The 12399-nt window shown below is 41.6% G+C and overlaps 1 protein-coding gene and 2 long non-coding RNA genes across 5 annotated transcripts in view; 1 reads left to right on the plus strand and 2 right to left on the minus strand.

The window, feature by feature from the left end:
• Positions 1-2720, minus strand: part of LOC123334995 — a 63830-nt gene extending 61110 nt beyond the window's left edge. The window contains exon 1 of one of the 3 annotated variants that reach the window (XR_006553190.1): positions 2625-2718. This is a non-coding gene — a long non-coding RNA (uncharacterized LOC123334995). Of the gene's footprint in view, positions 1-2624 lie in introns of all 3 variants that reach the window. The other 2 variants (XR_006553189.1, XR_006553188.1) reach the window with 2 other exon arrangements.
• Positions 2721-2822: 102 nt separating this feature from the next.
• The window catches only part of HAPLN1 (hyaluronan and proteoglycan link protein 1), an 81959-nt gene continuing 72382 nt past the window's right edge, over positions 2823-12399 (plus strand). Inside the window, exons 1-2 of the mRNA XM_025292251.3 lie at positions 2823-3895; positions 5456-5641. The gene's annotated coding sequence lies outside the window, so the exon portion shown is untranslated. The remainder of the gene's footprint in view (positions 3896-5455; positions 5642-12399) is intronic.
• The window catches only part of LOC123334996, a 35504-nt gene continuing 28848 nt past the window's right edge, over positions 5744-12399 (minus strand). Inside the window, exon 4 of the long non-coding RNA XR_006553191.1 lies at positions 5744-5980. This is a non-coding gene — a long non-coding RNA (uncharacterized LOC123334996). The remainder of the gene's footprint in view (positions 5981-12399) is intronic.

The raw sequence follows: 12399 nt of genomic DNA on the forward strand, positions 1-12399 counted from the left end.
ATATAATATCATCCCTCAGAGAATTTATAGTACACCTGATTAAAAAAAAAAAACTAAATACATGAAAATATAAGTAAAATGCAAGACAGTATAAAATAGGCCAGTGATGCTCTAAAGAGTCATATGGGATTGTGAGGGTGGGTGAGGGAAGTTTCTTAACAATCAATACAGAACAAAGGACATGAGACTAAATCTGGGCCCTAGTTAATAATGAAATAGACATCAATGTATTGAAAAACTAATGAAAGAGTTTCTGTGTTCAGGACAAGAGAAACACACTGAAGCAACAATAGATTATAAGAATTATGCTGTGAAGCCAAAACCCACCCACCAGGCAAGCAGCAGAACACGTAGGCACTTAACTTCTCCGGAGCTGAGGATATTTATCACTTCGTATGATATTCATGTGGCCTCACTAGCTTCTGGAACAGCTCTGCTCTTAACATTTGAACAATTTATTGCCTAATTATTTCATCTGCCCTTTTGAAGAGTCTCTCCACAGGACACTTTTTGAGAGTGAGAGTACAAAATGTGGGCCCTTGGAAAGTCATCCCACCCATTGAATTAAAAGCCAAATAACCTTTTATCAAATGCTTTGTGACCATTTAAAATATTGAATTTGTATCTTAATCATGGAGTTCAACAGGAATATAGCCAGTGGGAAGGACTTAATTACAAATGATATCTTTCTCATGGTTATCCCACAATCCCAAGAGATGCTTTAATGAAGTTCTGAGCCCTCAGACAGGAAAGGTCAAACAGCTTTCCTCCCCACCCCCATCCACAGAGTGCGCCCTTTCCCCTAGCAGATGTTCAGCCAGGTATAATATTAGCCTGAGGCAAAAATTCCAGGAAACACAAATTCATGGAGAAGTTCTCTGAAATTCAGTAGATAATAGAGCAGCCTCTTTCAGAGTTTGAAAAGGAGATGAATTTAGATAATCTCCATTTGAATATAAATGTATATTTCATTAGAAGTATAATATGCCAGGAGGAATACCACTCTGCTTGCAAATTTATCACATATTAAAGATTCATGATATTTTATATCGATATTTTTTAAATGTTGAAAATGTTCCTGCTATGTTTATACTATGGACATATTTAAGTTTGCACCAGGTTAAACCAGATGAATTGCCTTTTTTTGGTAGGTCAAAAATGGTTGAATAATGATTTTATCTAGTTCAACCCAATTACTCAAATTGTCTTACGATTAGTAAAAGAATGTAAAGTTAGATGTTATTAACACTATTCTGACCTATTTTTCATTCTTAAAAAAATACTTTTGCTTTATGCTAAACAAGGTCTTTTCAATATCCATTAGCTCTAAATTGGTATTTACTTTTCCAGAACTTTGATTTTCCACTTGAATTTCTAGACTGTATCTTGAGCACTTAGCCAGGCAATTTAAGGTAAAACTTCACATGAATTTTAAGTACATAAGCCATTTTAAAAATTAATGTTGAAGAAGATATTTGGCTTTTTCCTTGTAATTTAACAAAGTTGGTCCCCTTATCTTCCAAACGTAAACAAAACACCTCATTATGCCATGAAAGCCATGTTTCTGAAATTGAGCGGGATCCTGGGGGGGTCCTCCTGGGTACAAATCCTTTCCCTGTCCCCAGTTTCTTGTTTGTAGGAAATAGATTTCATTCAGCCTCCTGGATCTTACCTGAGTTCCAAAGGGCAGATTCAAACAACAGCTAATCAGGGAATGAGGGAATGCAGGAACAAGGGAGGAAGAGTCAAGAAGCAATAGTGCAGCAATGGGGCAGAGGCCCAGTTCCCAACCCCCCAGGAATATGTGTAACACTGTCTTTGAGTTCTTTTTCAGGAACTAGGGCCTTCAGCAAGGCAGAGGCTGGGAACTTTAGGGAGACCACCAGATTCCAGGAAGCAATGCCCTGTCACCTCACCACAAACCATCAGCAAAAAGTCACACACCTTGCAGCCCTCACCCCAAATTTTGCCTATTAAAACTTCTCCCTGAAAACCATCAGGGACTTCGGGGGTTTTGAACATGAGCCGCCTATTCCCCTGGCTTGGCCCTGCAATAAAACCTTCTCTGCTCCAAACCCCAGTGTTTTTTGGCCTCACCATTCATGGGGCACACAAATTAGGATTTGGTAACATTTCCACAGGAATTATTGATGTTAATAATTAAAATCTTCACACACAGTAGACTTTGGTATGAGTTTCCTTGAAAAGACATTTGGATCTTCTAATATTTTTCTAGGCTTCCTGGTGGCTTAGTGGTAAAGAATCCACCTGCAATGCAGGAGATGCAGTTTCAATCCCTGGGTTGGGAAGATCCCCTAGAGGAAGAAATGGCAACCCACTCCAGTATTCTTACCTGGAGAATCCCATGGACAGAGGAACCTGGTGGGCTACAGTCCATGGGGTCGCAAAGAGTCAGATACGTCCTAGCGACTAAACAACAACTTAACAGGTTTAAGTACTTGAGATTAAAAACACTGTACTGGGGATCTTTTAACAAGAGCTAGTTTGGGGTTGCGCCCCACAGACCTACAAGTCTTGTCCATGCCAAGCCTTGACCTAAACAAGAGCCTGGAGTCAGCGCCAGAGATATCAGCAGTTTAACGGCTGGGGAGAGAGAATCTTACATGTTAGAAGGAAGGTCCTGGAGCAACACCATGGGTGGCAGCAGGCCGCACATGGCGATGGTCTTCACTCCAAGAGCGGGGGAGGGAAGGGGAGGTCACTAGTTTTATAGGAGGAATTGAAATCAGGTTGGCTCATTAGTTACCAGGGAAACCAGCAGAGGCACATGCCCCTCACTACCCCTTTAATAAGCTCTCCTGGTGGAGATATTCTGATCTAAAGATTAGAACAATCCCTTGCTGGAGCTAGAGGCACATTTGTAGGAGGATCTCTCAAGTGAGTAGGGTTTAAGTAAAGAAGAGTCTGGTCCAGCAGGGGATGTACAGAAAGCAGGAGAAGAGCCATCTTAGTGACCGCACTAGTAACTAGCCTATCTGAGAAGGTAGGAGCTAGGGATGGGGAAGGATTGATGAGATAACTCTGAAAGCCTAGCTCAGATGGTAGGGTTTTACCTGAAACTGAAAAAAGACAAAATTCTAACTCACTATGGAATGACTAAATTGTATAATGGGTGGGTTTTTTGTAGCTAATAAGCAATTTCTGAAGAGAATGCATTATGTGCTCTTAATGCTGTGCTGGAATACCTATATATGGCTGGAGAAGACTGCAAAATAAAGAACAAGTGCCCGAGCTGAACCAGCTGATCTGACTTACTGCCCAGGCAACTCCCAGAAATTAGGTGTTCAAACTGAGGGAACAAGATCAGTATTCAAACATATTTATATGATTTCATAGCCGTACATTTGCTTTCAACTCCAAATCCTTTATGTTCCTCAAAGTACATACCATCCTGAACATTACAAGAAACAGCATAAAAACTCTTTTCACAGTTGAAAGGCAGAGATGTATCTTATTTTTACTGGCAGTTAATGTGGGACCTACAGCAGAACAGCTGTCTCGAATAGCCACGAAATCAATGATATAAAATTGCCAAGTCCTGAGTGGCCTGTTCCCGGTGAGGGCAAACAGAAAAACTGAAAAGGGGGCGCCCACGCCCAGGTTTTGAAATGACAAGAAAGGTGTTGAGTTGTCTGTTGGAGGATGCGTTTTTAATTATTTCGCGGCGAATATAACTAGTCTTCCTTTATGAGACTTTGTGGGTGTTTCGTTTGGCTGAGGAATAAAATCTTTCCAAGAGGCACACATTAATTTGCCCGAAGACCCGAATGGCAAGGGTGAACCTGGGGGCAGGAACTGGTGAAATACAGCGAGGGGGAAAAGCTGGAACGAAGCCTTGTTATCTTCTTTTTAAGACCTCTTTCCCGCCTCTCTGGTAAGAGGAAGCAGCCAACCCGGCTTAGGGTTTATCTCCAAGACAATAGCGCCGCTCGCCGCCTAGTGAGGGGCTCCTACAGCGCGCGACGCCCTCCTCGCGCCCTGTCCCCTCGCCGCACCAGTTGCACCGTCCCAGGAGTCGCCAACTCCACTGGCGCGCCTGCCACTGGACCCCGTGGCTCACCTGAGCCCTGTCCCATCGCTGCCCCATCCCACTGGCTTATCTCCCCACAATTCTCCCTCCCCACCATCCCTCTGCTTCATCAGTCCTCGGGCTCTGCAGACACTCTGCCCTTCCTTTGCACCCGTTGAGCGGCAGCGGTCGTGAAGAGCCCGCAGCTCAGCCTGCGCCTCCTAAGCCCGCGGGCGAGAGAGGGGAGTGCAGCCGCGATCCCTGGGACGCCTCGGAGCGCCCAGCGCCCCTGGTGCCCTGGCACCACAAGCTCTCAAGCGAAATGGCCTGCATCTCGCCTCCTCCCTGGCTAGGGGCCTCTCGGGCTTGTTTGCTTGTCCTCATCCCCAGGCCAGCCCCGCTCCCTCCTCCCGGCGGCTGCAACAGCCGTTTGCTTCCTGCGGTGTGTTTCTTTTTTCCCCCCCGCTCCTAGGCTCCATCAAAGGTGGCTCTGTTATTGAAATATGAAGCCGTTTCCTCTCCAAAACCCTTGGTTACTCAAGGCGGGAATCAATGGACCTATATACTGTCCCAGAAGTTATAAATAAATGTCTGTTTGTTCAGGAGGCGTTTTCCCGCGTGTCCTAGCATCTTCCCCAGTGGTTATTTTAGAGGTGCTTGCGCGCGCGCCTGTCTCCATGTGTGTGCGCGCGCGCTCTGTACCCATCTGGTTCTAATCCTGGGTATGGATCCATAAGCCAACTCCACCCATCCTGTCTGCCCCTCGCATTCTTCACTCTATAAATAAACCCAGGTTCTTTGAGCTTTGTCACCCAAGGATACAATAGCAGTTGTTTGTTAAAGGAGAATCAAACTCAGTATCAATACTGCGTCCAGTAAACAAGAAAGCATACTTCTGGCAGTGTGGGTGAAAGGGCACCTTAAATTTTGGAAGCTTTATCCGCTGTTGTCATAATTACCTGTCTACCTGATTACTCTGGATATACCTTGGGGAGAGGGAGACGGGAAAGCGAGGACCTCTCCTACTTTTGGATCTTCATTTTAAGCAGAGGCTAAGAAACAAAGTGAAAATTCTCTGTTCTGGCTTGTCTGCCTCACCCCGCTGCCCCACGATCATTCCACAGCTCCTTGCCCTATCCCCTCTGGACAGACCCAGGAGGTGTGCAGTGGTGGGGGCTTGTGGTTGTAGCTCCCGCTTTGCCTGAACCCCTGAGAGGGTAACTCCAGGATCTGAGCAGAGGGAAAGTCATCTAAGAGGCTGCTGTTCCAGAAGGTCTGGGCACAGAGCTGCCCCTCCCTTCCTCCCTGAAGTTTGCATGAAGCGCACGTTAGGCTGTAATTAGGGGATCTGGGAGGAGAACTTTCCTGGTGACGCTGCTTTGCTTTTCTTCTGCTCTTGGTGAGAAAGTGCCTCCTTCTTCCCAGGAGCAGGACCTCTGCCATCCAGCGCCACAAAGAGACATTCTGCGCGGCACAGGCACACACACACGCACACACACTTGCCCAGAGACAAACTTAAGGTGAGGGGAAAGAGCGCTGGCTTCACTTGATCTCCAGGCTCCAACTTCAGCAGGACTTGAGAGCATCTGAACTTCTGGATTTTAGGACAAGGTAAAAATCCCGTATATTATATATATATATTTTTTACTCTTTGGGTTAAGCCTTGATTCCTTTAAGATTTCAGATAGCAATACATATCATAATTTATGTATACATTAAAATAACTTTTCTTAATTTTCTTTTGAGTTTGACATGACATCTCAACTTTTTTTTTTTAAAGATTCATATTGTTAGATAAAATACTGTTCAGCAGTAAACAAGCTCAGTCTAGACTGGGGCAAGGAGGAAGTCCAGTATCCCAGATTTCACTGATGCTACTATAATCTGGTGGATGCATGGTTTCCAAGTGGCAGTTTTCCATCTGTATTTCAACAAGCATTTTTATAACACCTGAAAAAAAGGATAGTATAGGCTGAAGGAAATGCTGAGAAATAGCAATGTCCATTCCAGATTTATGAGTTTTCTTTTAGAGACTATGTAAGTTTATGTGAAAAAGAAAGTTATTGTAATCACATAGGTAATATCTGTGAGTGACAGTCTTTGAGATGTTACTGATTTTGGTCCAGGCTCCTCAACTTAATTGTGAAATTAAGATCACAGAATGATGATGCTTTTTGTATATAGAATGATTTTGGTGGACAGTTCTAATACACTGAAAAAAATTCCTTTTAAGTCACCGTTGGTAAGGTTACTTTGAAAAGTTGCTTAAATGAATGATTTGTGTGACACTGTTTACCACCCTCAGTAAATCTGAACTCTCTGGGGTTGAAATGAAGTTGTTTTCTTCCATTGACTATGACTGTTGTGTTCCAAATAAGATGGTTTATTATTTTGAAAATAAGTTATTTTATTTTCATTTATCCCTGGAAAAATACACAAAGTGGCCAGTACTTTGGGAGTTTTTAGTATGGAAAGTGTTCCTGTACACGTTCCAGTGTGATGTCATAAAATCAAACATACTGGCTGGCTTCTTGGAAGCTAACGGTTCTTAAGAAGTAAAGCCTGAGAATTAATTTCTACATGAAATGTAATATTTATTCATTACAAATGTAGTTTCTGGTAACCATTTCTATTTTATTATTTCAGTGTACTAAATTTGCAATCATTTTACACACACTTCAGCGACTTCAATATTTTAATGGAATCATAAAATGGGAATATTGTTTTACCAAACATACATCATAGTCATTCTCTTTGGATAACTTTTAGTTTGATGTGTCTTAAGTTCAGTTCCATTACTTTTATGAATAAAGAAGTTTTTCTTTCATTCAATAAAATAGAAAGTATGCCAAAGGTGGTTGGGCATTTATTTAAACCTTAGTCTTCAGTCACTTGGGGCTATCTGTTCTTGATAATTTCATTTTTAAGCAAAGAGAATGGCTATATGTTTTGGTAATCTCTTCACAAAACTGGAAAAAGATTAAAAATGGGAAAACTAGATAAGAACTAATTCTGTTTAAACATAACTTAATGAGCAAGAGAAAACCAACAAGCTCCAGACCACTGGTCTCCAAAGAGAAAGTACCCAGAGGCCAGTATTCCAAAGGGGAGTGTTCAGTGGGCCTGGGCTTTCTATCAGAAACAAGCAAGAAGAGAACATGGTGTTCTTATAAAGTGAGCCATTTATTGTCTGCTAGGCCCTGAATCTCAGAGGAATGACTGACACTGTAATTTAGAAGAACTGAAGATACTTTCACAGAGAAGAATCAATTCATTATATCCCTAGTGGTTTCACTGCCTTTTCCTTCCTTTGGGAGCCGGTAACACATCCAGGATAAATATATTCGGCGAACGAAGATGCTTTATGAATAGATGGTCTACTAAACAGTCCTGCCTTTTAGCATCTTGGGTGTGGAATGTTGGTATTTTCTGAGTAGTTGAAGAAGTCTTTGACTCTTAAGGTAGCACAGCCCTTGGTCTTTGTAAAGATGAACAAGAGGCATATTCAGGAAATAACTCCCTTTTTTGGAACACCCTAATACTGGTTTTCTTTTCATTTCCTTCTGCCCCATGCATGTTTTATTTTCCAGAGTACATTTTAAAAATAATGGTATTCACAGCCAGTTAAAATTCCAGCGAAATGCAGAGCAAATTTGAAAACACTTTTGCATTGTCGTCTTCTGTTGCCTCTAGTTAATTTTCCAACCTCCTGTATTCATTATCAATAACCATAGTACTTAGCCTATGATATTTAAATGTATTTAGTCTGTTAAGTAAAAGTAACAGTATGTGTTGGGGTAAAATGGAAAGGGATGGAAACTTGAATGTTCTTAGGATTTTAATCAATAGTGTTTTAGGAGGATTACAGGAAACAGCTGGTTAAACAAATATTAAGTGTAGAGTGGATGCTATGGTATAAATTAATAATGCAGCTCTTTATTTACACTATGAATGGGAGGGTCTGTGATGGTTCCATGTGGGAAGCGTGGTCCCTGTATGCCACCTAGTGGACAAATTGAAGAACGCTTTCTCACCAGCCTCTTGGTAAAAATTCTGAGTTCCATTCAGTTGACATTGAACACCAACTGCAGGCCATATATTGGGGTAGGTGCTCAGAGTAAAAAATACAGCAAGTGACTTTTGTATAATTTAAAAATCAAGGCATCACTTAACAGTTGATTAAACTCCTGGTGGTTGCATTAAAAATTAGTTTACTCTTTACTGGGTAACATCATCAACTTTCTGCCTCCTTGAGGATAACAGTAACTCACTTCTAATCACAAAAGAGTCAGACCTGACTTAACAACTGAACAACAACAACTCATCACTAATACAGGATTTGTCTTCTGCAGAGATGTCATGACCTGGCTTAAAAAAAGAGTGGGGAGAGTTTGAATCTTGAATGACTTTCCTAAATGGAAAATTTACCATTACTAATTTTAAGTGGATAAATAATAATTAGCTTAAAAGGTTAGCACACAGATACTAGCACATATTCTTTAGATTTTTTTTTTTTTCATTTAAGGATAAGAGTAAAAGTTGCTTTTGGGTAGTGAGGTAAGTTTTACAAAATATTGCTCTCAGGGACTAATAATCAGCATGTAGAACAACTTTATACCTGTTATTCATATGTAGTTTTGAAGCAGGAACATTGTTTCTATTAAGTTGACATGATAGATAAAAATCTTAAGAACAATTAGAATGAAAGCCACTGTTGGAAAGAAGCATCAGGATATCATAGGAGATTGATCCATCAGAATATTGCATTGAGACTTTTGAAAAACTTTGCTCCAGGAGATATATGAATTATTACTCCAAATGGCTCTTTGCAAGATATATGACTTAATGGAAACAGTGTTCAGCACATCAGCATTAATCAAGACAAGTTCTGAAATTCAGATTGGAAGGGAAAAAATGCCTCAGTTGGGGGAAACCATGATTAATTTGTTGCTTGCTGAGCTCTGGAGTATAATCCACAGATCGAGTTAGGCCTGCTGGTGTGGAATGGAAGTTTCCTGTTTAGGGGACTTTGGTTTTGTGTACAGCAGCAAGACCTACGCTGTGAAAGGAGAGCTGCTCATTAAGTCTGTCTTCATTAATGCCACAAAATTATAGCCTGACTTGATTGGAGGTAATGGCTGGAATCAACATCAACAATCATGTAAAATAAAGCATATTATCTTAATTTTTATGTCCCATGAGTTATTATCCACCAGAAACACAGCATTCTGTTAACAATTTCATCCGATCATCCTTGTGATTTAGCACGAATCGTAGACTCATTCTAGTGAGAGATTGCCTAAAAAGTCAGAGGTCCTCAAAGTGGAAATTTAGTCATGGATTGGAAAACTGTTACAAGAAGTTTTAATGATTTCAGGTGACCTGATACTAGATAAGAAGAAACTACAAGAGAGAATCAGCCAAGCTTTCTGAAATGTGCTAATATTACTAGGGTCTTGGCTGTATGGCAGTGGTTCCACATAATGGCTTTTTCCAGTAATGGAGACCTGAAGCAGGGCTTGCTGGGCCTGAAAAGTTCTTAACTATGTTCAGACTAAAACCAGGATTTGTTTAAAATAGCAAATGTTGCTCAAGTATTTTGAGCTTCTATTAATTGTTTTATAGTTAGATAGGGGAGTGATATCTGAGATGGGGGTATTGCTAGAGGGCCAGGAGGCTATTTGTAAAGTAAAGCAAAACAAAAACAAACAAAACAAACTCAGAATTTTCCAGATAACTTAGAAAAATTACTAGGTCCCAGTCTTGCAAGGGCAAGGGCAACAGAAATTTCCCATTTTGTTCAACCTAGCTTAACCCAAAGAGAACAAAATTGACTTCATTTGTTCCTATACTCCTGTCACTATATTCCAATTCCATTTACTGTATCAAATAAAATCCAATTAAGCTAATAACATTCAAGTATTTGTATGGCAAATCTGGATTTTCCTCAACTTTTCACAAAGTTTTATGCATAATGTTTCAGCTTAGTCTCTACCTACTTGATGTGAATTTTCCTCATTTTTGACTCAACTGTTTGGAATTTGGGGATCACCCCCAATCGATCATTCCTGCATTCATTTGTTCGTTCAACAAAAACTTATTGAACACTTGCTATTTGCCTGGCACCGTGCTAGCGCCACATGCTAGCCTCTTTACTCTATCGATATCAGGAAAACTGATACTAAAAAAAAAATCAAAAATTCCACACTGAGGATAATGAATGGAAAGCACTGCAAGATCCTGATGTATATTTTGAGCAACAGAAGCAATCAAAATGTCCTCGCCTCATAGTTTTGGTATTAGGAGAATTTTGAGCAGGCATCTTTAAAATCATTTTCCCTTGTCTGCCATCTCCTAGCTGAGTGAGTAAGAGCCTTGTTTCTTGGTTGTGTGGGCACAGATGGGCCTGAGAAGGCAGCTCTGACACCCCAGAACCCCAGGGGAGTAAGGGGTCCCATAATCTGTCTCTTGGGTTGGGCCGGAAAAGCAAAGGTTCATTTGCACACTGTTGCTGTCCACCAGTTTGGAACTAAAATTCAGCACGCGCACAGAATGATTTAATGCTTACCATTTGCACCAGGCTCAATGCTAGGTGCTACAGAGTCATTGGCTCAAGGAGTTCATAATCCGGTGGAGAAGACAGACGGACACACCTCAAGAATCACAAGTAAAATGTGCCAAGTAGGTGAAGTTGGGCTTCCTAGTCTCCTAGGTCTCTTTCCTTGGCACTTATCCTAACTTTCCACCCAGCCTCTACCTCCTAAACTTCGACCCTTGCTCTCTGCCCCCCACCCCCCAGGGAATCTGATACTTCTCTGTTTATTGATTTCTTGACTGACTGATTACACCCAAGTGTGAATGAGTTTCACTCATGCATTTACATTTCAAGCCTTTTATCTCTGTAAAGTAAATGTTTTGTTTTCTGTGGAAAGAATTTCAAGCATCTGGGGGCCTTCCCATCCTTACACCACAGTGTGTAATTAAGCTGATTTAGGCCTCCATGGTCTTCAATCTCTGCTATCCCCATTCCATATGTGAGGCCAGAGAGATTCCCTCAAGGCCTGTTTCTAGAAACACACAGGATCTTGGGTCCAGTTAACCCCTGGCCTGATCAACCTGTCCTTCCACCCTCTCCTCAGTGCTTTGCCCGGACACAAACTCCCCTCCCCCGTTGCAAGGGGCATCATGACCCCTCCTTTTGAACCTTCCTGTTCTCTTTGCTTGAGTCCTCTTAGCCCTTTACTACCAAGCTTGGGTGGCTGCCTCTGGACAGGTAAACCACTTATAGCTTCTCATGTTCTGTTGTTTGAGCCCTTATGTCACCCCAAATACAGCGACAGAGCAGTGAGAATCCACATATGTGGTCCAGAACTCCTCTGAGTCAAGGTACTGAAGGAGGAAGACAGGGATAGGCTATAAGACAAGGACAGGTATCAGCCATCACGTTGACAAAATGGATCAAAGCCAGCATCTTTCTAAAATGTGTGCTGAGATACTTTCCAATGGGTTTTGAGAAATTTCAACATCGATGCTGATTATAGATTCTGGAAAACTACTTGGAAATAAAACTGAAAATTTGCCTTGGCTTTTTAAAAGTAACACCGATCAGAATCATTTGTTTAAATATTTCACATTTTATAGTTGATATAGGGCATAAGGGTAGTCATGTTATTAGTTGTTTCAGATTTATTTATGTTTTTCTTAATTACACTCCTTTGATTCTGCCACCACTGATGCTCCTGTAAGATACTGGGCTGGTCTTATAAAGATGTGTTCATCACCTTTTAAATTGCTAGGACTAATGACCCAGATTGAAAGACTTTGTTTCCTTCCCCATCTTCCCTGCAGGCTAGAGGAATGTGACCTTTGACCTGCATTATTCACCTCGCTGGAGGATATGAATGCCTAAGGTTCAGTGTTGTTGTTGTTCTGCTGTTGTTGTTCAGTCACTGAGTTGTGTCTGACTCTTTGCAACCCCATGGCCTGCAGCATGCCAATGGCCTGCAGCATGCCAGGCTCGGAGTTTGCTCAAACTCATGTCCATTGAGTCAATGATGCCATCCAACCATCTCATCCTCTGTCGCCTCCTTCTCCTGTTGCCCTCAATCTTTCCAGCATCAGGGTCTTTTCCAGTGAGTCAGTTCTTCGCATCAGGTGGCCAAAGTATTGGAGCTTCAGCTTCAGTCCTCCAATTGAATATTCAGGGTTGATTTCCTTTAGGATTGTCTGGTTTGATCTCCTTACATCTCAGGGACTCTCAAGAATCTTCTGCAGAACGTTCAGTGGGCACCTTATAAATGCTTCCAGTTGTTTCCATCAGTGCCTAGCACTGTGCTGAATGGGAAGCTTGAGGGGTTTCCCTGCCTTCT

Source organism: Bubalus bubalis, chromosome 9 (genome assembly GCF_019923935.1).
Source record: "Bubalus bubalis isolate 160015118507 breed Murrah chromosome 9, NDDB_SH_1, whole genome shotgun sequence".
Classification (NCBI taxonomy): Eukaryota; Metazoa; Chordata; class Mammalia; order Artiodactyla; family Bovidae; genus Bubalus; species Bubalus bubalis.